Raw genomic sequence first — 27,779 nt, forward strand, 5'->3', positions numbered from 1 at the left:
ATTTATTAGTATAAAGTTGTTCGCATTGTATTGCTAGTATATTTCATGCCTTTATTCATAAAATATCTTTTCGTTTTTGTTACTGTGATCATTTGGGTCTTTTTATTTTTACCACTCATGCTATGAGGGGTGTAAGTTTTACATCTTTCTGAGGAAACAACTTCTCACTTTGTTTTTTCTCTCCACCCAGTCACTTATTTTTCTATTTTATTGATTTCTGAGCTTTACTCTTTCTTCCATTTTAATTTTAAAGTCTAATCTGCTGTTCTCTTATAGCTTTTTAAGTCGAAATCTTATACAATTGACCTCAGTCTTTCTTTTCTTCTTATATATGTATTTAAAGCTATATTTCCCCTCTGTGTACTGGTTGAGCTGCATAGATATACCAGTGAAATTATTTACTTAACCACTAACACATAAAAACTTAGCTTATTTTCTGAAACCTTTATAAACATTTAGTGAACTCTGTTGTCACGCCTGCCACTGGGTGGGCTGAGCTGGTTGATGAAGTAAATTGCTAAACCAACTAGAAAGGCAGAAAGAATGTGTTCATTTCAACTGAGTGTCTCTTGAATTGCTAGTGCAGGTGACTAGCCGGGAAAGTGACTCATGTCATAAGGAGGCCTGCCTTTTACGCTTTTGTGCTCTCATCTGTCTGGCTGGAAATTGGAATTCGCATATTAACATTCGTCACACCTTGCTGTTAAAAAGAGATAATGAACAAGACTTTTATATTGTAAAATACTGTGCATATTAAAAATAAAGTGGAGCCTCCAAAACTTACACTGTACATTTCGTATAAAAATACTTTGGTATTATAGAGCTGTGAAATTGCCAAGATATCTCATAATTCTGCTGACCTTTAACCACAGCGTCATGTTTTATATGTGTGTGTGTATTTATATACTAATCTCTTTTGTAATATACATTATAGCCATTAAATAAATTTGAGATTCAGGTAAATTTCACCTGCAAAACATAAATGGTAGAGCCAGTGGAACACACCTACTGGAACGTAAACGAAGCTGTGTTATCTTGTAATAAAAGTAGCTAGTTTGATAATTTATTACATAACAATTCAGACATAAGAGAGATTGTTAATACTTCATAGATAAGGTGACTTGAAATGAAAACCCAGAGTAATTGTGCCATTATCACTATATTACATTATAGAAACTTTCTAATTTTGGTGGAATTTGCAGAAGACATTTTGTGATAGCTTTTGGGTTACTGACTGGTTCCCCTCCTATGGTGTTCCGTTCATTCTCTTGTCAGGTCCGTGTTATCCTGGACCCTGATGTCTCCTTGCAGCTCTGGCTGCCCAGTCCTCACCTTTTCTCCTCTTCTGATCCCTTCAGATTTTTCATACACTTGAAAAACGAGTCTGGTGCCTACAAATAAGGACTCCGGATCCAGGCACTGGTCACTGGATAGGCCGTGATGATTCTTGCGCCTCATGGAGGACAGTTTTGTGATGGTTCATCAGAGACAAGTTGGGGAGATGGTTCTCCTGTAGTGCAGTGACTCTTGTCCTGCTAGTGAATCAGTCACCTAGAGAGCGTTTTCGGGAACAGTGATGCCAGGGCCCTTACTTAGATCAGTCAGTTTAGCATGTCTAGGAACAGGATGCACTAGGTGGCATTTTTTTAACCCCCAAGGTGATTCCAGGCTGCACTCAGGGTTGAGGGGATTGCCCCAAAGCCATAAGACAACTCCATGCATCACATATAGGCAGCCCCGAACGCATACTGAGCTCTGTTCCCAGAAGACCCTTGCAAACCATATTCATTCCAAAATGCCTTTTAATTGAGCTTCTGATCAATCATGGATTTGCACCATATCTCTTTAGGAGGTGAAGCTAATTACTGTGTAAACAAGGCGATGTTATGAAATTTGCACAAGGAAAGCATGCACGTTTAGTGCTTCTCCGTGGTTTTGTGCCTGCTGTAATCTTGTCTCCCATGCAGATGTTTGTTTTTTATTTTCAAAAATTGTTAATCTGCTGCTTTCAAATGGTCTGCTTAGATAGCCCTTGTAAGATGAGCATATTCATATGTGTATGTGTGTGTGTGTGTCCAATCACCAGTTCAGTGACTTCTGACACCAACTGCCCGGAGACAAAGTGCCCAGGTTAAGGGCACAACGCAGCCCCCCACAGCCCTTCAGACAGCTGCAGCTGCAAGACCGGGGGGACCCAGGACCCCTCACTTCTGACCAGCTGACTAGAAATTCAAGGCTTCCCTCTTGCCCCTAAATTTTGCTGACTCGCTAGAATGTATCTCGGGACTATAGGACTGTAGGGAGGAGCTATAGTTGAGATTACAATTTCATTACTGCAAAAGCGTGCAAGTCAGAGCTGCCAAAGGAGGAGACACAAGTGCACGGTCTCGGGGTCCCCCAGAGAAGCTTCCAGTGCCCACCCCCCCCCCATGAAGCAGGACACGCCGTCCTGCTGGCCCATCAGTGTGCCAACCAGTGACGCCCCCAAGTGTGGTGTCCGGAGGTCGTGCTGGGTTTATCACAGGGCGTGACTGAGTGGGTGGCCACCAGGCCGCGCTCAGGAGGCTGGAATCAGTCTCCAGCCCCCTTCCTCCCCAGAAGTCAGGCTGATGACACTTGGCTCCAAGCCTCTTTCCATCCGGGGCTGTTTCTCCAGCCTTGCCAGGACCCATCCCCGGTCACCTCCTTCGTGTAAATTGTCTAAGGGCCCCAAGCCACCTCGGTAACGTGCCCCTGAGGACTCACCAGGAATAACGCAGCACATCCAGGCATAGTGCATTTATCTCATCACTTGGGCAAGTCCAACAACCTCAAGGCTGCGTTCCAGGAACTGGGAACACAGGCGTGTGAAATCCTTTTCTGCACAGCTAGAAAGCAACGCACTTGGCTCGCAGCGCTCCGGGACTCCTGTAACTTACGTAATATTATAGCTGTAGCACTGACCGAGGCTCAGCCATAGGGAGAAAGAGCAAAAACAGAGCATCTTCATGATTTATTCCCTTAAACTCTTAATAAGCTCTCCCTTCCTCTCCGCCTTCCCTTCCCAAACTGTTGAGGCCCAGAGGCTTGGCCACAGTTAGGAAGTGACTGAAATGGTCCCCAGGAATGGGACAAGTTGAGGTTTGTCGATAAGATGCCATGAGAACAGAGTACCACGTCTGGGGTGCATGACCTGAATCCAGTTGTGAAACAGCAGAGAAGCCGACATGGGTCAAATAACTGGCTCACAGTGTTCAGAAGAGTCAACATCAGTGAACATCCAGAGTCTTGGCCCGAATCCAGACGTAATGACGCTGAACGTGACAGAATGTGATGCGAGGACCTGAACCTACATCACTTTTCTGTAAAAGGGGACCATTGGCAGAACTTGGTGGGATCTGGGGTTTGAATGAGGATGGTGGACCGACTTTGATGGCTGCAGAGTTGCCACGCAGGAGAATGTCAGTTACCAAGGTGATGGGACATCGTGTCAGCAACTTAATATCAGATGGTTTGGGGAGGGAGAAGTATTTGTAAAGTATGTGACAATTTTTTTCAAAATTGAAGATTGTTTCGAAATAATATAGAGGGGAAAAAATGCTCATGAGGATATTTTAAATTATTTACTGTTCCGCATTTAGAAGTGTTTACCCCACTCTCCCATCAGAACATCCCTGAGAAATTACTCTCAGATCAGGGAGACGCTTTTTTTCTCCGTGATGAGGTGGTGGCTCCCACCCTAGACGGTGCCAGGTGTTCATCCCTGCCTGCTGGGAAGCCCCAAGGAAACGTGGCTCCTTGTCTGTCACTTTCTTCATTAAGACTTTTCTGTGCTCTATCCGTCCCCTCTTTTATCTGTTTCCTTATTTGCTTGTATTGTGAGTTGAGAAGCTTCACACGCATTGTTCTTACCTTTACTTCGAATATTTTCTTCTGGTTACTGAGCTGCAAAGGCACTTAACAGCAGGTACACTGTTGTTGTCTTCCTTTTTTTGCCCACTCTTTCCTCCCCGGGGCCATGCACATCATAGATGTTGAACGAACGCCTACTGAGTTAGATACACCTGCTGTTTCACCTTGTGGCAAAACCACGAGAATATATGCACTCAGGAATTTCCGCTCAAAGCGTGAGTTTTTAGCACTAGTTTTAGGTGTGGGGGTTTGTGTGTGTGTGTGCACGTGACTTTTGACTTCACAAGGTGTAAGGAAGCTGGGCTGGGGACGGAAGTGGTGGCCCGGGGCGGTAGGTCGTCAGCATAAAGGATAAACGTGAAATGTACGTGTCGTGTGTCAGATCCCGTCAGCCCCAGCTCTTTACAGGGACCCGCGAGCCCGTGGTCAGCCGTCAGGAAGGTGCCGGGTTCCACAGGCAGGGAGGCCCGGGTGCAGCTGCCTTATGATTATTACTGTGATGGGAACACTTAACGTGCGGTCTCCCCTCTTAAGTTTCTGAGGGCACAGTACGCATTGTTAACTCGAGGCACGTTATTGTACACAGAGCTCTGTACCCAATCACCCTGCATTACCGCCCTGGTAAACCTGCTGAATAGCAACCCCCCATCCCCTCTTCTCCCAGCCCCTGGCCGCCACCATCCAGCAACGCTCTGCTCCTGTGCCTTTGACTGACTTCTGTGCTGGCTGGAGCCCCATCCACACCCGCCGGTCCGCTCTCTGCCACCTGAATAAAGCCTTTCTGTTTCCTCAGGCCTGAGTTTCCCCGCTCGATACTGAGTATCTTGGCCGCCAGCATCTCAGGCCAGGACCTAGCATGTAAGTGATGAAATGAAAGTCCAGAATTTTGTTTTAATTGAAGTACTGTCGGTTACAATGTGTCAGTTTCTGGTGCACAGCACAGTGTCCCAGTCATGCACATACATACATATACTCGTTTTCATATTCTTTTTCATTAAAGGTTATTACAAGATATTGAATAGAGTTCCCTGTGCTACACAGCAGAAATTTGTTTTTAAAGTTCCAGATGTTTTTTTTCATATAGCATTTCGGTAACACAGTTAATAGAAAAGCTTGCAGATTTGGGGAGGTGGGGGGCCACCAGTAACAAAGGAACTGACAGTCGTGACAACATTGTAATAGGAGATGAGTGAGGAGAGGCGCTCCCAGGCTGCATGCTTCTCACCCCGTTGAAGTCTGCTGCCTTGGAATCCAGATCTTAATGAATTTTTAAGCTTGCTCATAAATTTGCATATGATTCTACAACCTCTGGTTCTATTTATATCTTTCTTGCTGATTGGTCAGGTATTTATCTGTAAGGTAAGACATTCTAAGACATTTTTGGGGGGTATCTGTTGATTTAAGGAAAAATCAAGTCTTTGGTGATTTACATTATACATCATGAATCTGTGTCCAATTTACTGCCACTCCCTAATTTTCACATGTGTGTCAGCTTTGGTCATGGTAACCCTGCTTTTGTGCCCCGACTTCCAACACACACACACACACACACACACACAGGTGTGATGATTGCTAGTAATAAAGGGACAACAATCAAGGGAATAAAAATACTGGGATATGAAAAAGGACATAATAAAAATGAACATGAACATTTCGTGTTACCAAGGTTAAAACCAAATAAATGAGCAGGCAGAAGCTGGAAGGTGAAATCCAAGATTCATTTTCTTAATCTTTCTGGACCAAATAAAACAGGATGTATCACGTCCTTTAAGTGTTTTTGCATGCCGTTCATTTGAGCAATAATTTATTCATGAGTCTTGGGGACTTTTTTTTTTCCTTTCGGCATCATTTAAATGTATCATGTCTTGAAAGTTTTTCCTCTCTTCAGGCTCATCCTGCTCCGCTGTAATTTATTTAAGTATTTTAGTGTTTTAGAGGATTGTGGATTAATGATGCACTTAAACTGCTTTGCAGTGACCTTAGGCGAGGTAAATGACTGAAGTCCTGCCGGCCAGGGGTATTTATTCTGATGGCAGGAAGCTTTTACTCTCTTGGTTAACCACGTGCTGCACAAAGTAACTGGCTGGCTGGTTTAAAATACATCCTGCGAGAATTACAAACAATTTTGATTAAGAGGGAAATAACTGTTTACTATCTTGACCCTATTAACAGGCAATTTCTAAATCTGTTTCTGGAGGTACAGTTAGTTTACAACGTGTCAGTTATTTCCAGTGTCCAGCATCATGTTTCAGTCATATATGTACATACATACATTCTTTTTCCATCATAGGTCACTGCAAGATACTGAATATAGTTCCCTGTGCTGTACAGAAGAAACCTGTTGTTTATCTATTTTATACGTAGTAGTATCTACAAACCCCGAAGTTCCAGTTTATCCCTCCCAACCCCCTTTCCCCACCAGTAACCACGACTGTTTACAACGTCCATGACGAATCCTGTTTTTCACTAGGGTTGAGTGGCGTCATCTTGACTGTGAATGGTACAGCTGTGAAAGTGTAACCAGGGGTAACGCTGCCCTCAGATCTGGGCGCCAGACTGTACCTCTCACCCTCACACACACTCACACAGAAAGGTGTTAAAGACACCTCGAGGCTGGAGGGCAGAGCTCAGTGGTAGAGCGCATGCTTAGCACGCACAAGGTCCTGGGTTCCATCCCCAGTACCTCCACTGAGAATAATAATAATAATAATAATAATAATAATAATAATAATAATAATGAAAACAGACTCACAGACATTGAAAACAAACTTACATTTACTGCTGGGGGGCAGGGGGAAGGGGGTGGGAAGAGATACTTTGGGAGTTTGGGATTTGCAGATACACACTACTATGTATAAAATAAATAAACAACAAGGTTCCTACTGTCCAGCACAGGGAACTGTATTCAATACCTTGTAACAGCCTATAGTGAAAAAGAATCTGAAAAGGAATATATACACACATACGGACATATAATTGAATAACTGTGCTGTATACCAGAAATCAACACAGCATTATAAACTGACTGTACTTTAATAAAAATAAATATGAACCATTAAAAATAAAGAAACCATGGCACTTTTGTCGCATGGACCACCTCCCCCCAATCCACGTGTGGCACAGCCAGGCCCGTGGCACCCACTTCCAGCCTCGTGACCCTCGCCGATCAAGCCCTGGGGAGAAGCTTCAGCATGTCTCCCGCCCCACGTCCTGGCAGCGGAGGCTACGATCTGAAGGCGGGGACGGCCTGTGCGCTGTGCTGCTGAGTTCTTGGGAGACACCGGTGAGAGGCGTGGGGAGCCCTGGAGAAGAAAAGCACGTAGCTGAGAGCAAAGACGGATTCATTCGCTCCTCAAGTATTTCCTCTGAATGCTTTGCCTCCTGAATGAATCTTTGCACAAATGTGATAGGTTTTTGTGCAGCAAAGTCTGATTTTTCAGGGGAGTCTGAACAAGCATTTGTTCTCCTGTTTGTCATCATGTCGCAATTCAAGTCCAAAAAACTCTCGTTTCCTGAACTGCTTCCCCTGGTCCTGTTCACCCCTGGTGGAAAAGCCTTGTGTCGTCTTGACCTAAAACTTAGTTACTAGGAAATACCTACTACATCTGTCTCATGAAAATGCAAGGGCCCTTTTGTTCAAGATGACAGCGACCTGTCTCATGTTTTAATGGAAACCTCTGTGCCAGGACACTTGAAACTTTGAGCACCCGCTTTCAAGAACCTCGGCTGCTTGTCCTCAGCGTGGCTTCGACCGCCCAACTCCTGTCAGAGTCCTTCCTGGTGAATCTCTGAAAGCAGTTTCTTTGCTGGCTGGCTTCCCTAATAATCTGTCAGTTAATAAAAAAAAAAGTCTTCTCCTCTTCCCCATCTCCTTGTTGGTGTCAGTATTCCAAACATGTGAGAAATTTTAAAAAAAGAAACAGGATGAAGAATTGATCATGAGATGATTGACCAGTAGTTGATAAAGTGAGAAAAGAGGGCGTGAAATTACCAAAGTACGTAGTATTCAGTTCAGTTGGCGTCAGTGGCAAAAGCTACAATGAACAATGAGCGTTTAGTGTGTGTATCCATGAAGTACCTGTCGTAGAAAACAAAACCAAAAAAATTGAAATGAATGAATGTTCTTATTGTTTCATAAAGAATATAGCATTGGCTTAAGTGAATTACTAAAAAAAAAAAAAAACTTTCAATTTCATGCATTGTTTTAAAAGATTGTTAGAGACACCTTAATGAAAATGGCACTTATAATTTGGTAAGGAAAAGTGTGTGCAGGTCAGATTTTTAGCCCAATCTAGATGCGTCCCTGGTGTCAGTGGTGATGCACACTGTGAATCTGTTACTAGGAGATGTGGCCTCAGCAGTGTCGATAGCAATGTCATTATTTGAAACAATTCAAATCTTACATACAGCCCTGTTTATGGTGTGCTTCGAAATGGAACATCTTGCTGACATGTGTATTAAACTTGATTTAGCAACCACTCTCAGACACATTAGGAATAGTAACTATAAGCTATAAAGAACAAGACGATTTTTTTGAGCAGGAGCTAAATTAAGTTTGAATTTCTGCTAGACTAAGATATTTGGCAGAACTGTGGCTTACTATTAATAATGCTAGCAAACGTTTACATAAAATCTCAAACTGATCTAAATTGACTATGAAGGGTTAAAAACTTCAAGAATGATACTTCTAAATAGAAAGCATCTTGATGTAAAATCTGCAATGACATTCCAGTAAAATATAAATGGATTAGAAAAAGAAAGTAAAACGATTAACGTGACTATGAAGAAGGTTTACAGATAAATAATGTGGCAAATAATTTTTAGGCTGATTTCTGGCCATTATAGATCAAGATATAGTCTTGCTTACAGAGAAATTTGAGCCAATTGGTCAACACACCAATTTTTTTTTTTTGGTTTTCTTCATAAAATTCCAGCATTGAGGAATTTGATAGGCGAACTTAAGAAATACTGTCTGAAATCCATTACTGCTTGAAGATAGCAGGACTCATGACATGAGTAATAGAGAATTTGTGAGCAAATTAAAACATCGTGTAATAGTTTGTGAAAAATATTAATTTATCACATACAGTGCATAATGGTTAGGATGGCGTGTAAAATGGATAGTGTATTTCACAAAATAAATTAACATGTCTGGGCAAATTTTATTAATAATACCCATTGCTAGGTCCCTAGCAGCAGCTTTTATAAAAAAGCCTAGTTCTCTCAGATGTTGGAATTTTGTGTTTGTAACTTCATATGATCAAACTCGATACTTTCTGTGGCATTGACCTACCCAGAGAGGTCACTGTGTGTGTGTATGTGAATGTGTGTGTGTGGTGTGTGTGTGCAGTAGGCTTTGCTGGCAGAGGATGGAGACATTGTGTGTGAAAACTGACTGAGTAAAGCAAACAAGAGAACAAAAATCTAGGTATGTTTTGAAATTCACAGAACGTGCTGTGAAGACAGATGCCCAGTGGTTGGGAGATCCTTCTTATCCTTTGAAAACCAGCAGTGGAATTAGTGCTGATTTTCTGTGACTCATGAGAATGACGGCAGTCCATCGATACTGGGGCAGAAATTGTGCCCCTGGGAAGAAATGGACAAGAAAATGTCTTTCCCTAATTTTGTCTATAATTTAATATTGAAAAAAAGCCGACTTCAAAATATGTATAATTAAGCACAAGCCTTGTATTTGCACAGATGCCTTGTACCAGCATGCATGTCACTGTGCAGTGAGACGGTGCCAGGGCAGGTGTTCAAAGGCGGGTGACTGCATGGTTGTTAGTGTTTGTTAATGTTACCTCTTAAATCCTGGAGGTGCCATGTCCCTCTTTCTCTATCTCGTCTGCTGGTTTCAGTGTTCAGGGGCAGTTCTCAACGTGATAAATGAAGATCAGAATTAGGACTGTTTAAAATAAAATGTTTCTTTTACCCTTGTCTTCATCTTCTGGTTACCTTGGCTACCATTTCGCCATTTGTATCTGAGAGGTGTTTTTACCCCCAGATAAAGGAGGGTCCCTCCGCCACCACTTTGTGTTCATGGACACGGGCACCGACATCCTCGTCTCGGGAACACTTGACCTGATGCCTGCCGAGTTTCGGGATAGATGGCAGAACCCTTTGGGTTTCATCTTCCCTTTAAAACTGTGAGGTTTGGATGAGCTTTAGATTAATTGGGCTAATGTCTGGAGGTACTGATGGGGCAGATGGCAGAAGACGAGTGGTGGTATCGTTCAGAGCACTTCGCGTTCGTGGTGCTGGGCGTGGGGTCGTGTCCACGAGGATTGAAGGGAATCCTGACCACCGCTTGGGGAAGACGGTGCAGCACGGGGAGCTGCACGCAGGGTAAGAGGGACCGTGGGATAAATGGCACCGGGAGGGCTGCTTTGTGAAGATAACAAGCAACTTAATCGGAAATGGTTCTGGTGTCAAGATCTTCCTTGGAGCTGCTGGTTTTGAGCTGCCTGAGACCTCTGCTGTCTGCTGTCTTCCTTGCTCCGTTACAGGCAATCAGTGTGAAGCAGGGTAAGCAGCCTATGTGAGGGGCTGCTTGTCTCCCGGCTGCGCACATCACTTTAATCTCCCCTCTCCACCCTGTGAATTACACTTTTTTTTTTTTTAACTTCTCCAAAGCTGCATTTTATTTTCTTAAACAGATTTGAAAATCCAATTCTCAAAAAATGAACTATAAAGACATGAAATTTTTCATTCCACTGAGAGTACATTCTTGCACTTTTAAGAAACGTTTAAATTAAAATATACATTTTTCTCTCTCACTTTAGCAAAATTTTCTAGAGAAAAAATGGTTTCCCATTATTTAGGTAATTTAACAAATTATTTGACAAATAGAGCTTAGTTTATAATTATACATACATTTCAATTTCACATATAAATATATTAAATTGAAAACACTAAATTTGAAGCAGAACCACCTACTTTCAATTTATTTATTTATTTATTTATAAACTTTTTTTTTATTGTTATAGTCATTTTACAATGTTGTGTCAAATTCCAGGGAAGAGCACAATTTTTCAGTTATACATGAACATACATGCATTCATTGTCACATTCCCTTTCGCTGTGAGCCACCACAAGATCCTGTATATATTTCCCTGTGCTACACAGTACAATCTTGTTTATCTATTCTACATTTTGAAATCCCAGTCTGAGTTACACTTGATGACCTTCAGCATCCAAAGGTTGAAATCACTACCAACATACTTATCCCTCCACGACCTGGCTCAGGTGTTCATGAATCCATATACCTCATAATAGTGACGGAATGAAACAGAGGTGCTCTAGCAAACTTCCAATCATGCAGGAGACCGATGCTTCTTGTTCTTACCTTTCCATTCCAAATGATCCTCTTTGCATCTAGAAGACAAAAATGTTTGCTCGTCTCTGTTTTGAGGATAAATCTGGCAGACAGACTCATGATTTCCAGATTAAAGGTGACTGTTGGATTATGACAACAGTGTAGGATCCTGGTTTGGGTTTTCAACCAGTTATGAAGGACATACAACTATGGACTTACGTTAGATAATATTTATATGTTAATGTCAAGGTTAAATTCAAAGCAGATGCTTCCTTTTCCCCATCATCATGCTGGTTTGGGGAAGTGACTGCCCTGACTGGGACATCGTTCTCCAGCTGCCTTGAATGTATGTGTGATCGTGAGCTGGTTCTTGCTAGTGGATTGTGAGCATAAGTCAGATATATGTAATTCCCAATGTTTTTAGGAATTAGATTGCTCTCTGAAACATCTTTTCCCCTTCAGCCCATGGAAAAGAGGGACTAGAAGTTTGGAAGGGATGGTAGAGCCCCAAGATGGAAGGGATCCGGGTCTCTGAATTATGGTAAAGAGGAAATCCAGCCATCAAACACAATACCTGTTTTGGACTGTTACATTAACTAGGGAAAAAAAAAAACAAACAAACACTGGTACCCATTAAACAAACTAGTATTTGAGGTTTATCTGTGCCAACGGTTCCTCATAACTCATTAATGCACACAGAGCATCCCACTGTGTAATTCATTGGATGCCCGGTAAATTGTGGACACACTCAGCATCATGGCTGCCCATGGCAGTGACATTCTTTTGCCTCATTTTTCTACAGGAGCAAACACTGTCATCATCTGTAGACAAGGTTTCAGGACACTTCTAGTTCTCCTGTCTTCACTTTCCAATATACTGATTGACCCTTCATAATATTTTCCCCATTTGTTTTACATAGTAAATGTGATGTTCTGAAATTGTCTAGTTCATTGTTGTTTATTCTTTGGCTATTTCCTGATGTTTCCCATCGTTTCAATGTAACTTTACCATTGGTCTCACAGCTGACCCTTGTTGTTGGTGGATTCCATGTTTGAGAATTCACCTGCTCACTACGATTTGTTTGTAACCCCAAATCAATACTTGCAGGGCTCTCACGGTTCATTTTGGACACGTGCAAAGTGGAGAAAACTTTGAGTCACCAGAGTCACAGCTTCGTCCCCCCCTGAAGTGGGAGGAGGTGATGCTCTGTCTTCTCACTGCAGTTCCCCTGCGGAGATGCCCAGCGGGTGGGGGTCCCGGGGGCACCCCAGAACACTCCTACTCGGGGCCAGTGGTGCGGGCTCCAACCATGGTTCTAGTCACTTCACTCACCTGCCCCAGGAGCAACGGCGCAGTGTCGCCAGTTCATCCTCACAGCCACTTTGCAGAACGTGACTCCCTCCAGCGATGGGAAGGGACTGTGCATCCTGCTCTTCTTGGTTTCTGTGACTGTGTGTGTGATGATTTATTTTTTGGATTAATTAGTTAATCCTGTATTGAAACACAGTAATTAGTTAATAAGTCCAATAATGATCGGTCTTATGTTGAGCTAATAATATGAATACCTTAATTTCTAAGATAAATTGTAACCTTCCAAATATATTTTTGTATCTTTAAAAAATGATTTTATTTAGTGCTTCCTTGATTTCTTCTTCACTTGGTTGGTTTCTACTGAGTCTTCAGGGGCCAGCTCAGGCCTCACCCCCACCCCCGGCAGTCTTTCTTCATCCCGGCCTTTCCGCCGAGCTCTCATCATGATGCACAGGATGTAAACATTGCCTCCTCTGCTGACTGATGCTGCGTTTTGATGTTAGGACACTGCTTTTTGTTTCCCTGGCTCCGGGCATAGTTCACGGCACATAGACGTTCAATAAATGACCCGTGTACTGATCCACTTTAAGAACGTCAGGATATAATTTCAGATATTTTGGGTGAAGAGAGTAGTGAGAGTTGCTTTTTTTGAGCCCTTACAGGTCGTCTCCTGTAAGCTGGTTTCAATGGGCAGTTTTATAGCTCCCGCCATACATATGCATATGAAAGGCTGAGCCTGGATGACTCAGGGCAGGTCCACTGTTTGTCCTCAAAAATCAACTCCGATGTACCCATCCAAGAACCATTAAAGACACCTATGTGCTTCCAGCACCACCGTTTGTCTCTGTGAATTTAGCTCCTCTGTGCTCTAGTATCAGGTCTCTCGGAACTATTTGTGAAAGTGAAAAAAACTATTGCGTATGTTTGAAAGTTTCCTCGTCACTGCTGTGGTGTGGTGGGGAGGTGACTGACGGTGTGCATTAGAACATCGGTTGGCTTTAATGAATTAAAATGTAATGTACACTGAATATGGGGGTAAATTTAGATGCTCAAGGTAGCATATTAAGGCTAACTAATGATAGTTAAATATGCTCACTTAAAAAAACTTTGTTTTAGAAAGCAAGGATTATTTTTAACATTTTTTTATTGAGTTATAGTCATTTTACAATGTTGTGTCAAATTTCAGTGTAGAGCACAGTTTTTTATTTATACGTGAACATACATATATTCATTGTCACATTTTTTTCCGCTGTGAGCTGCCACAAGATCTTGTGTACATTTTCCTGTGCTATACAGTATAATCTTGCTTATCTATTCTACATTTTGAAATCCAAGTCTGTCCCTTCCCACCCCCCGCCCCCATGGTAACCACAAGTTTGTATTCTGTGTCTATAAGTCTGTTTCTGTTTTGTATTTATGTTTGTTTTTTTGTTTTAGATTCCACATATGAGCGATCTCATATGTTATTTTTCTTTCTCTTTCTGGCTTACTTCACTTAGAATGACATTCTCCAGGAACATCCATGTTGCTGCAAATGGTGTTATGTTGTCAGTTTTTATGGCTGAATAGTATTCCATTGTATAAATATACCACATCTCCTTTATCCAGTCATCTGTTGATGGACATTTAGGCTGTTTCCATGTCTTGGCTATTGTAAATAGTGCTGCTATGAACATTGGGGTGCAGGTGTGTTTTTGAAGTAGGGTTCCTTCTGGATATATGCCCAGGAGCAGGATTCCTGGGTAATATGGTAAGTGTATTCCTAGTCTTTTGAGGAATCTCCATACTGTTTTTCACAGTGGCTGCACCAAACTGCATGGAATGCAAGGATATTTTTATTTGCGATTTAAAATTGAGATGATTTACAGTCAGCTCTTTGTATCTGTGGGTTCTGCTCCTGCAGACTTACCCAACTGTGGATGGAAAATACTTCAGGATCCAGGGTTGGTTGACTCTATGCATTTGGAAACCATGGATGCAACGACCCAGTAGGGACGTGAACATCCATGGATTTTGGAACCTGTGGGGTCCTAGGACCACTCCCCTGTGGATATCGAGGGGCAGCTATAATTTTATTCTTAAATAAAATCAAGTTATGAGGAGATAAAATGAGAATAACACTAAATGATACGGGACATTTGCTGAAGCTAAGTGTCTGTGAGAGAAAGAGAAATACTAACGGGAAGAGCTGTGTTGTTTATGCAGAACCTGAGAGCACAGCTCCTAGGGAGTGTTTCCCTGGTCTCTCACAGGCAGGGTATTGTTTTCCATTTGCATGGCATTCCGATTTCATCTTTATGTTGCTTTAAGCCATATATATTTAGAATAGAAGCAAACAAAATCTTGCAAGCAATTCTTGAGAAAGTTGTAAATACCATGAAATGTCGCCAAAACATGATTTTGCATATGTAAATTTAATTTGAAATAGGTAAATTTATATTGAGAGAGTGAAAATACCAATTGCATGTATGGTACTGCCAAGGGCCAGAAACCTTTCCAGGAGACATTCGTGGGCTGGTTCGAAGTGTCTCAGCCACCTTGAGAGTTCGCGTTCGTCACCTTCAAACAGTGCGATGCAGGTGAGCGCTTCTAACACGGAGCTTGAATGTCACATTTCTACATTTATGAGCAATATTAGCCTTTTAATAAAGGCTCAAGGAATGTCTGGCAGTGTATAATATACACAGGGAAAAAATCCGAAGTAAAAATGGCAGGGAACTTGAGTGAAAAATTAGGAGCATTTTTGTGTACTCACTGTTTCTCTTTGTTCCTCAAAGTCATAGGGATTTTAAATTACAGAAGTTCGTTCATACTCTGCTCTTCTGTCTCATGTTTTCAGCTGACTGCGAGCTTAGCTCATCGCTGGTTGTCAGCTTGGAAGTGTTGTCACCCTTTATTGTTCTAAATTCTAGCAAAATCAGTCAGAAGGCGATCGTCCTGGCAGGAAGATGAGACCGATTGCTTTAAAAGTAAATGTTACTAGGACTGAATCGAGAAAGAAGAAGGTTCATTAAAACCCTGTAGAAGAACCATCATCAGTCTCTCCACATTTCTTTTGATAATGCCTGAGAGGTAGTTATATATTATGTTTATTTTTGCAGCCAACCGATCGGATGAGGAAAGCAGTAACACTTCCAGATCGCTCTGAAGTTGAGCGTGAGGGAGCTGGGTTATTTCTTTCTCTTAGACGCTGCTGCCCTATCCTTCATCTCGGACAGGTTTATTCAGAATAAACAGAGAGAAAGAAATTACTCCACGCTTCTGGCCTCTTGATGATCTTGCCCTTTAAATGAATAATATATGTGAACTCGAGTCATAATAGAGCAAGGCAGACTGAGAGTATTATCCATCTTCTTAAGCCTCTGAAAGGCCACTGCAGTTTGATCTTTCTAATAAAATTGCCTCAGACAACTGTTTTACTTCCATAAATAGATGTTTCTAAAGAGCTTAAAGAATCAAGCATCTCCTTCGAAGATAAAAACGCGGACTAACGGCTCTTGACTGTATTGCCTTCAGATTCATTTGAAAGTGCGTTAGGGAAAAAGTGAAGCAGAGGGTCTGACTCAACAGATTTGTTTTGCTTTTTGAGAGAAATTAGTGCTTGGAAAGCAAAATCAGAGCGTGAGACTGGTTATCTCTTAGTGACCAACAATAACAAGAAAGAGAACGTTTCAAAATATTGAATAGTGATATATCATAAAATATGCAAGGGGGATTGAAATGATCAGAATGAAATACGTACAGAATCTAAGTTACAGCTGAGATTTCGGAGACAACAAACACCTGCTTCTCTCTCCACTGTCCACTTTGTGCACGACTCTTGCTTCCCTCATTTGTCACTGTGATCTGCTTTCTGTCTGTGGACACTTGGCTCCTCTGCAAGGCAGCTGATGCCCTTCCTCTGCATGTAAGTGGCAGCTATTCTAAAGCTGTTGCCACGGAAACAAAGTGTGTGGGGGAGAGGGGGAGTGGTGGTAGTGCTGCTCAGCTGTGTATTGCTTTAAGAAGCTGGAAAACTAAATATTCCAATGTAGGAAGTAGAGGAACTATGGAACACACACTAAGGTGTTAAGTACCATCTGCTGGAGGTAGGATGGAGGTGGCAGAGTAGGGGGCTTCTGAGCTCAGCTCCTCCCATGGACACACCAAAACTACAACTAAGTATAGAACGACTCTCTCTAGGAATGGCTGGAAGACTAGCAGAGAGATATTCTACAATCAAGTATATAGAGGAAAACAAACACATTGGAATGGGTAAGAGGGGCAGAGAGGGGCAGACGCATGACATCATCATGACCCGCACCTCTGGAGGGTGACCCACAAGCAGAAGAGGATTATTACAACTCTGAGGTCCTCCCTAAGGAGTGAGAGTTTCAGTTCCATGTTGGGCACCCAACCCTGGAAACTGGCACTGGGAAGATGAGCCTCATTATCCGGTTTTGGAAACTGGAGGGGCTTTTGTCCAGGAGAATTGATGGACTGTCAGAAACAGAGAATTTGCTCCTAAAGGACTTATCCCAGTGCAGAGCCAGTAGATTGAAAAGGACCTGGCCCTCTAGCCAGCATGCCATGACCACCCCAGGAGGAGATGATAAAGGGCTGTATAAAACAAGCCCACAGCTAACTTCATGCTCAACGGTGAAAAACTGGAAGCATTTCGTCTAAAATCAGGGATGAGACAAGGGTGTCCATTCTTGCCACCTGTATTCAACATAGTATTGAAAGTCCTAGCCACAGCAATCAGACAGGAAAAAGAAACAAAAGGAATCCAGATCGGAAAGGAAGAAGTAAAACTATCACTGTTTCCAGGTAATGTGATGCTGTGTACAGAAAACTCTAAAGATTTTACCAAAAAACTATTCGAATTAATAAATGAGTTTGGTAAAATTTCAGGACGCAAAATTAAAATACAGAAATGTGTGACATTTCTGTACACTAACTACAAATTATCAGAAGAGAAATTAAGAAAATTCAATTTACAATTTCATCAAAAGGAGTACAATGCCTAGGAATAAATTTAACCAAGGAGGTGAGAGACATGTACTCTGAAAACTATAAGCAATTGATGACAAAAATTGAAGATAACGTAAATAAATGGAAAGACATACCATGCTCATGGATGGATGAATTAATAGTGTTAAAATTCCGTATTACCCAAAGCAATCTATAGAATCAATGCAATCCCTATTAAACTGCACATGGAATTTTTCATGGAAGTAGAACAAATAATGTTAAAATTTATGTGAAACCACAAAAGACCTTGAATAACCAAAGCAATCTTAAGGAAAATGTACAGAGCTGGAGGTATCACACTCATTGACTTTAAACTCTGCTACAGAGCTACAGTAATCAAAATAATATGACATAGGCACAAAAACAGACACAGATATCAATAGAACAGAATACAGAACCCAGAAATAAACCCACACACCTGTGGTCAATTGATCTATAACAAAGGAGCCAAGACCACAACGGAGAAAAGACGATCTCTTCACTGAGTGGTATTGGGAAAACAAGGCAGCTACGTGCTATAGAATGAAACTAGACCATTTTCTCGTGCCGTATACAAAAATCAACTCAAAATGGATTAAAGACTTGATTGTCAGACTTGAAACTGTGAAACCCTTAGAAGAAGATATAGACAGTATGCTCTTTGACATCAGTATTAGCAAGATTTTTGAGGGGGGGAAATCTGTCTTTTCAGTCAAGGCAACAAACGCAAAAATAAACAAATAGGACCACATCAAACTGATAAGTTTTTGTGCAGTGAAGGACACCACTGACAAATCTAAAGGCCACCTAGTGAATGTGAGAAGATATTTGCAGATGATATGTCCAGTAAAGGGCAAATATCCAAAATATATAAATGACTCACACAACTCACTATCAAAAACATAAACAATCTAATCGAAAAATTGGCAGAGGAACTGAATAGACATTTTTCCAAAGAAGACATACAGATGGCCAGTACATGCAGTGATGCTCAACACCTGTAATCATAAGGGAAATGTGAGTCAAAACCACAGTGACTAACCTCACACCTGTGAAGATGGCTCTCATCAAAAACCTGCAGATAACAAACGCTGGAGAGATGTGACGAAATGGGGACCCTTGTGCACTGTTGATGGGAATGCAAATTGATGCAGCCACTGTGGAAAACAGCATGGAGGCTCCTCAGAATCTTAAAAATAGAACTGCCTTATGATCCAGCCATTTCACTTCTGGATATTTAACCAAAGAAAACAAAAACACTGATTCAAAGAGATGTATGCAGCCCAGTGTTCCTGGCAGCACTATTTACAATAGCCAAGTTATGGAAACAACCTAAGTGTCCATCAGCAGATGACCGGATAAAGAAGATGTGGAATATTTATATATATAGTATGTGTGTGTATACAAGGGAATACTACTCAGCCATAAATAAGAATGACATCTTGCCATTTGCAACAACATGGATGGACTTTGAGGGCATTATGTTGAGTGAAATAAGTCAGACAGAAAGACAAATAGTGTATGTTTTCATCATATGTGGAGTCAAAAAAAAATACAAGTAAACAAATACAGCAAAACTGAAACAGGCTCACTCGTGTGGAAAACAAAGCAGTGGTTGCCAGAGGGGATGGGAATTGTGGGGATGGGAAAAAAAAGGTGGAAAGGATTAAGATGTACAAACTGCCAGTTTATAAAATAACTAAGTCGCAGGGAATGCTGTCAACCATGTTCTAGGAACTTTCTATGACCCATAACATATGAACCTAATATAATATTGTAAGTCAACTGTACTTCAGGTAAAATATGAAATAAAATGCAATTTGCTATTCAAAGCATTATTGAGATAAATTATAGGCCCAAGTTGAAGCCACAGCAAACTGGAATTTAGATAAACTTCCCATCACGTGGATGTTTCTCTTGAACAGAAATGCAGTATTTTCATCAGCCAGTCCCCAAACGCCAGGTCGGCTCTGGGCTCTGTGCTCACTTCCTTATTTCTTATTCAATTCCTGTTTTTCTCCTCCTGGTTCCTTATTTTTCATTCTGTGGAAGCATCCTGCCTTCTGCCCCATTTTGCAGTTTTCTGGACCCTTGAGGTGGACACTGCCAGCTTCATAAAGCTGGTTGGTACCACCTCTTAAAAGAGAAACTGAGGCACATTAAAATTTTTATTTGAGTGAAAATCAAGTTGCAATCAGGCAGCTTCTCATCCAGCAGAGAGAAAGGAGCCCGGAGGAGAAGGTTTTTGTACAAAATGGAAGGTTTTTGTAGCCAAAAGGGAGGGGTGGGTACGAGGAGGTTACACGAGGCAAAGAAGCAGATTGGTTATCGAAAGTGTACTTTCCCTTAGGGGACACCAGGAGTCCCTCAGGCAGAAGATCCAACTAGAGCTGATTGGGGAGCTCCTGATCGAATGGTTTAAGGGCCCATTTCTGGGAGAGCCCAAACTGTAATGGAGCTAAGCTTGGTTTGGTGAAGTGGGGCTCAGCACAAGCAACTCCTTTTGGGGCCAGTTGTCTTGTTTTTAACACACACAAATCATCTTCAATCATTTTTAACAGCGTTTATTATGGATTTAATATCAGCTTGCTTCATTTACATAATGTACAGACTTTTAGCAAATAGATGCTGTGTAAAGAAAGTAATGCAATCATTTCTCTTTACTAAAGCTCCACAAATTAAGAAAGTCCATGTACTGCGATTTGGGGAGTTATTTCTAGCTATCAATTATATGTTAACATTCTGTTAACATCCGCATGACTTAGACACTAATGTGGATGGAGAAAATGATAAATGATCTGATCATAAAAGTCCTACAATTATTTACCTTCCAGGTTATGAACTCCAGAGTCATACTAAGAAAAAAAAAACTATACTTTAGGTAACTTCTATAAGAATCTAGGTCTGTAGGAGGCTAAAATGTCTTCTTCTCTGTCTCTCTTGGATATTTTTCTCTCTAAAATATCATATTAGTGTCTTAAGATGCTCTAAGGGCAAAAATACCTCGTTGAGGAAAATACAAAAAACAGTTTTGTTTGGAACCCAAGGGTGCGATCACCTGCTGGAGAGCCTGACCTCAGCACATCGTCCCCTCCCCTTCCCCTCACACCCTCCGAAGCGGTCACTGAGCATAAACCACACTTGCAGGACACGCTTATCTGGTCCGGTCACTACAGCGTGACCCAAACCTCAGGCCTCGAGGAACACCCTTACCAGGTGTAATAGTCCGAGGACTCGGGGTTTGTACACAAGGGGCAGCCAAGGGACAGCCCCGGAGACAGGCTTGGCTTTGGGACTTGCAGGACTTAAGCAACTCAGTGCTCTCAGATTAACCCTTTCCTCACCATCGCATCGCACCGTGACTTGATTAAATAGTCCACGGTCACAGCGCTCACCACGTACCAGGCACATACACGCCCTCTTCAGACATGACCGTATTTCTTCTCTCAACAAAGCAGCATTAAATGCACTTGCTGATGTGGAAGCTAAGGTCAGCTAATGTAGCTTCCGCACACCACAGGGCTGGTGAATACTGGCGCGGGTATTTGTAAACAGCCCCTGAGTTCACAGCCTCCGTCTCCGTCACACACTCGGGAGAAAAGTGGGCTTTCAGTCCAGAGGAGAAAAATCCTGTAAAAGAACAGGGCCTAGACTCATGGAATGCAGTGTGTATGGACCTTGCTTTGCTTTAAGCACACTGCCCCGTGGCTTTAATCACCATTCCTCTGGAGGTGCTCAGCTCAGGGTAATCAGCACACCGAGGAGGGGCTGGAGACCAGAGAAAGGCGCTGCTTTAAAATTCCTTAGTCCTTCTTTACATGTTTAACATTTTTTAATGTAGGCTGGATATCAGGGATGACATGTTGTAGCAAGCATTGATTACATTGTCCTCCTTAACAGAGGGCTGGGTTTCATCCTGCCAGTCAGGTCGGTTACAGGTAGATCCTGTAGTCTGTGCCCCCATGAAGGCTCATGGGCATGCCCCCTGCTCTCCAGTCTCCTGTCCCCCAACCCTGCCTCTGCATGTGCGCAGATGCAAACTCCAGTCTCAGCCCCTCCAGCTTGGCAGTGCCGAGCACAGATCAATGTTGCGTCTTCTGGACGGTACGGCCAGTAGGAGGCGAGGGTGAAGGTAGGGTTCACCTCCTCAGTTTTCCCTTCCCTCAAGGATCACACTGAGGCATCGCTTCTTGTTCAATGCTTAAAAAATTATGCCCATATAATTTGTCCAGTTTTATAGGCACTTACCGTGGAGGGCCAGTGGTAACGGTTATTCTGCCAGTGCTGGAATTAGAAGTCAAATAAAATCACTCAGTCAACTTAGTAACCCCCACAGTTTATCATCAGTTTGCTTTCCTCGTCATGTATACCCCATTCCCATCAACCCAGCGTGTGTTCCGTGTCTCAAACGTGTTTGAACCTCAGTGCATGTAAGCATTCCCTTCTCTTTTCTTGGAATGCTTTTTCATATCTCTTCCATCAGCGAAGTATTACCTGGTTTTCAAGACGCAGATAAGGTCTTGTTTTTACCGTGAAGCTGTTCCCAACCACTCTTCCCAAATCTGAACTCCTATGCCATTTATCTCCATCACCCACAGAACATCACAAGTTTTATAAGTCTTCCTGTGTAAACCTGCCTTCCTTCCAAAATATGATGAGGTCTTTAAGGGGGAAAAAGTGTCACTTGCTAATGTTTAGGTGCTCAGAGTGTTTACGATGTTTTTGATGGCCTGTTTTTGGCAGTGAGTCTTACAAAACAGGGTGTGTCATATGTCTGATGCTTTAGTTAGGCAGTCACACTGTTAGTAGTGGCCGTTCACTGCTACGAGTGGTTCGTGTGGTCGCCTTGCTCAATGCTTTGCTCTCTTTCGTGCATTCTTTCGGGGTGGTTAACAGCCTTGTGTGGTAGGTGGGGTATGCGCCATCGCAGAGTTGAGAAATGGCAAGTAAATACAAGGTAGAGAAACGTGTTAACCGTCACTCAGAAAGTAAGTAACAGAACGGCTGTCCCACGTAGGATGTCCCATTGCAGTTCACTGATGCCACACTACAGGGACGAATGTAAGCCAGAGGTCTGCAGAGACAAATTAGAGTTTTAGTTGAGAGGTGATTTTTGAAATGTCATATTCCATTATTAGCATATCCATATGCAGAATTATTCAAGAAGAGAATACAAATGAAGGTGATCTTGCTTTGGGCTTAATTTTTTTACTCCTTAGGGAAAAACATCACCATGCTATCAATTTGGGACCAGACTTTAGAGATGCGTGGAAAAACAGAATTTCAATGTGAAGTGAACATCTGATTAATTACTTATTAATGAAATATATCCAAATCCTGGAGTATTTCTACTCTGTTTCAGTTTATTTAAAATCAAAATGTGAAAAACATAATTTTGGGGAAATTGGAAAATATATTTTAATCATCATACTTCAGAATATAAATAAGCAGAAATTTACATTTTACTTAAGAAAAAGCGGTTAACATGCTTGACCAAGGATTTCTGAATGCAAATGACATAATATATTGAAATCATACCTTATTAACAAGCCAGTAATATGTTATAAAGAACAACACATTTTACATAACAATGAAATTTCAAATATCTTGATTTGGGCAAATAATACTGGATTTTTTTTCTTCTTAAATATTTTGTTAAATTATAATCTGTCAGCGGTATGAATTTAGCCAATTAACTAGATATGGTAATCTAAAAGGTCTTAAACATATGCATGCCATTTGGTTCTGTTAGCTCCAGTGTTATCTGAATTTTTTTCAGGACCAGCATGGCTGGGTTTTGAAAATCTGTTGATTCCATATGAACATTTGAATGTGAGTGATATTGTCAAAAACGCATATTTTAAAGATCAGGAATACATTTTACGATAGAAACATGGAGTAATGTGTCATTTGAAAGAACAGAAATTTTACTTTAAAAGCTGTAATTTCAAAGAATTTTATAATTAGAAAATCTAGACACCTAGTTCTCTTAAAACTGTCTACCATTGGATTATAGATTGAGTTCAGGGGAGATTTGAAGTTTGGTAGAACATTAATCATTTGAAAATTGAATGAAATATCATCCCTGAAAGAGTTGTAAGGCACCAGGATGAAAAGTGGAGGTAAATATGGAGAATTCTTTTTTACTTGGCCTGACCACAGAACAACTGATCAATAAACGTATCTTTTTATGACCGATGTCAGTTGCCTTTTTGGAATTTATTGTAGACCTGTGTGTTCGACTTTAAAATAACTATATGGTTTTCTGTTATCTTATACAGAGAGACTAGAAGTGTGGTATTTTCATAAATAAAAGAAGGATTGGGGGGAGGGTATAGCTCAAGTGGTAGAGCACATGCCTAGCATGCCTGAGGTCCTGGGTTCAATCCCCAGTACCTCCACTGAAAAATCAAGTAAGTAAGTAAACCTAATTACCTCCCCCCTGCAAAAACAAACAAACAAACAACAACAACAACAAAAAAAAAAAAAAGAAAAAAGAAAAAGAAAAAGAAAAGAAGGATTTAGATTAGTTGACCGAAAGTTTGTGGGTTCATTTCTGGGCTCTATTCTGTTCCATTGGTCTATATGTCTGTTTTGGTACCAATACCATGCTGTCTTGATTACTGTAGCTCTGTAGTATTGTCTGAAGTCTGGAAGAGTTATTCCTCCAGCCTCTTTCTTTCTCTTCAGTAATGCTTTGGCAATTCTAGGTCTTTGATGGTTCCATATAAATTTTATTATGATTTGTTCTAGTTCTGTGAAATATGTCCTGGGTAATTGGATAGGGATTGCATTAAATCTGTAGATTGCCTTGGGCAGTGTGACCATTTTAACAATATTGATTCTTCCAATCCAAGAGCATGGGATATCGTTCCATTTTTTAAAGTCTTCTTTAATTTCCTTCATCAATGGTTTATAGTTTTCTGTGTATAATTCTTTCACCTCCTTGGTTAGATTTATTTCTAGGTATTTTATTACTTTGGGTGCTGTTTTAAAGGGGATTGTTTCATTACTTTCTTTTTCTGTTGATTCATCATTAGTGTAAAGAAATGCAACTGACTTTTGAACGTTAATCTTGTAACCTGCTTCCTTGCTGAATTCTTCAATCAGCTCTAGTAGCTTTTGTGTGGACCTTTTAGGGTTTTCTATATATAGTAACATGTCGTTGGCATATAGTGACACAGCAACATGGATATGTCCCTGGAGAATGTCATTCTAAGTGAAGTAAGCCAGAAAGAGAAAGAAAAATACCATATGAGATTGCTCATATGTGGAATTAAAAAAGAAACAAAAAAACAAAAACAAAGCATAAATACAAAACAAAAGTAGACTCATAAACATAGAATACAAACTTGTGGTTGCCAAGGGGGCAGAGGATGGGAAGGGATAGATTGAGATTTCAAAATTGTAGAATAGATAAACAAGATTATACTGTGTAGCACACGGAAATATATACCAGATCTTGTGGTAGCTCACAGTGAAAAATATGTGACAATGAATATATGTATGTTCATGTATAACTGAAAAATTGTGCTCTACACTGGAATTTGACACAACATTGTAAAATGATTATAAATCAGTAAAAAATGTTTTAAAAAATTAAAATGAAATAAAACAGGTTTAAAAAAAAAGAAGGATTTAGAACTTTTGAAAGAAGATAACTTCAATTCATATATTCTTGGTAATCGCCTCCCTGTGTTCTTTAAAATAACTAGGATATTCTGCCTCTATTTTTGCCTTCAAACTTTTTTGATCTACGTTTCAATCTGCTCTTACTACATTTTTGGCAATCTGTTTCATCTTGCTGTAATGCAGAAGCAAAGTAATATGTTACATTAGTTGTTCTAAAATTTCTGTGAAGGCTTTAATAGATTATTAAATTTCACGCCGAACATGATATTCATCGTTAGGGTAAAGAAAGTATTAAATCTGCACGTCTGACTGAGTCTTCCAAAGTGAAAATCCCTAGCAGAACAAAGTGCGTCTGCTGAATAACGATGCTCCTGTTATAAAATAAGCTACATGGACGTATTGTGCAACATGGGGAATATAGTCAGTATTTTATAATAACCCTGATATACTTTTAATAACTCTGTATAACCTTTAACAGTTGTGAACCATTGTAGTGTACACCTGTAACTGATGTAATGTTGTGCAGCAACTATATCCCAATTAAGAAAATAAAATAAATAAAAATGAAATAAAATTTAAAATAATAATAGTTATGCACGTGAGGAAAAGAATATTCTACATCTAGGTTAAAACACCTAAATATCTCCAAGGTGTTCAGGTTTCTTGACCACGTATGAAAATGTAAGATTCCATAAGGATCCTTCATCATTTTTACTCTTACGAACATATTTAACAACTTGCCTGTAAAGGAAGTAATTATGTACTGAGTAACCCGTGTGTTCCTACCACAGATTGAGGTTTGAAATGTGGTTGAACTGTGAGATCTAGTCCCTTTCATCTATATGCTCATGATCGTTTTCTTGGAAAGCAGTTGAGAAAATGCCAGACTATCCAGTATGTAAAAAATATGTTCAAATATGAGGTATAGTGATCACATCACTTAGGAATTGAAGAAATTGGACATCAAGATATGCTAGCGTGGTCATGCATTTCATTTCACATCACATATATATTTTTTAAAGAAGAAGATGTGGCTAAAAAGTAACAAAATAACAATGAAAACTAAATATTCCCGACCGACTCTTTCTGTACAGTCACACCATAAATTATACTAAATCTAGTTTGCTTAGCATACCTACATTATAATATATTAGGTTTATATTAACCTAACAAAGCTAGGTTTCAGCTTGATCTTTAATGTAGGGTATTGAATAACACGTCCCACCCAGCCCACCTCATAGTTTATCTCACCTGAAGGGCACTGAAGGCATCTCTCTTGCTTCTTTCTGCTCCATCAAAACCCACGTGGAGATAGACAAGACTAAAATCCTCTCACTGTGCCTTGCTGAGATATACAAAGTTTATCTGAACGAAATTCTGAGTGCTTAAAGATAATAAATCAGGAAAAGAAGTCTTAAAAATGAAGAAAATGAGAGCCAATGAGAAAGAGTTAAATATAAATTTAGAATAAGAAACAACAGGTAATAAGTAGGCATAATGGTCATGTGGAAATGATTTCATCTTGGGGATACAGATAAACGTAAGGTGGCTTGCTGTGGTCAGACACGGCCATAATTGTGCTCAAATCTTCATGTAAGAAGTAAATCTTCACAGAAGAATCAAAACACTATATAATTTGACAATTCCAAATCCTCAAAATAGATGGAAAGCTTCCCAAATTATTACAAAGAGTTGACATAATTCTAATGTTATATATAATAAAGACTTATCTTCTCACCAAACTAACCCCTCACCAAAAAAAAAAAAAGACTAATAGTTTTTTAAAAAGAAAATTTAGTATCATAAACTACATATTAGTTTATAGAATACAGCACTGAATCAAGTAAACTGTGGTGGTTTAAAATCATAAAACTGAATAACATTTTATCATGTAATCTTTTCAATAGGTCTTATAAAGTAATTAATACAATTCAACATCAATTAGCCAGTTGAATGATTTTTTTTTTCTTAATTTGGAATCAAAGGCTGCTTTCTTAAGAATGTCTCTTTTATAATCCAGTAGTCAATATTATACTCAAATATACTCATTGAAATAAGAAAAATGTATTTAAAAGCTAATTTTAACCACTATTTTTTTAACATTTCCTTGGAAGAAATAAGCAATATAATTTGAAAGACAAAATTGGAGGCATAATTATTTCACAGTAAAGTTTTATTTCTTTTTCAGATGGTTGTGATTGCTTGTCTAGAAAAATCAGATTCAATTAAACATCATTTTAAATAATACTACATTTGTAGCAATTTACAAAATAAATATATCAACATCATCAGTTTTTTTATAAACCAATATTTGCCAGTTGAAACATGTAAGAAAATACCCATTTGAGTAATAAAATGCTTTTATAGTATATGAGGTGTAATAAGCTTAGAAAAATATATGCAGCTGAGGTGATGAAAATTATAGAACTATTGAAAGAGATCAAATAAACTACCGGTGAAATGAAAGAATACCACTTAGAGATAAAATATTTTCCTGGATAGGACTGCCCTATAATGTCAAATGTTGGTGTTGTCTGTATCAGTCTAAACTCACAAATGTATAAATTACTGTTGATCCTTGAACAACACAAGTTTGAACTGCGTGGGTCCATTATATGTTTTTTTTCCCCCAATAAGT

General features: G+C 40.2%; 1 protein-coding gene across 2 annotated transcripts in view; it reads left to right on the forward strand.

The window, feature by feature from the left end:
• Positions 1–27,779, forward strand: part of GALNTL6 (polypeptide N-acetylgalactosaminyltransferase like 6) — a 790,170-nt gene that overhangs the window by 23,130 nt on the left and 739,261 nt on the right. The window lies entirely within an intron of this gene.

This window comes from Camelus bactrianus, chromosome 31, assembly GCF_048773025.1.
Source record: "Camelus bactrianus isolate YW-2024 breed Bactrian camel chromosome 31, ASM4877302v1, whole genome shotgun sequence".
Lineage (NCBI taxonomy): Eukaryota > Metazoa > Chordata > Mammalia > Artiodactyla > Camelidae > Camelus > Camelus bactrianus.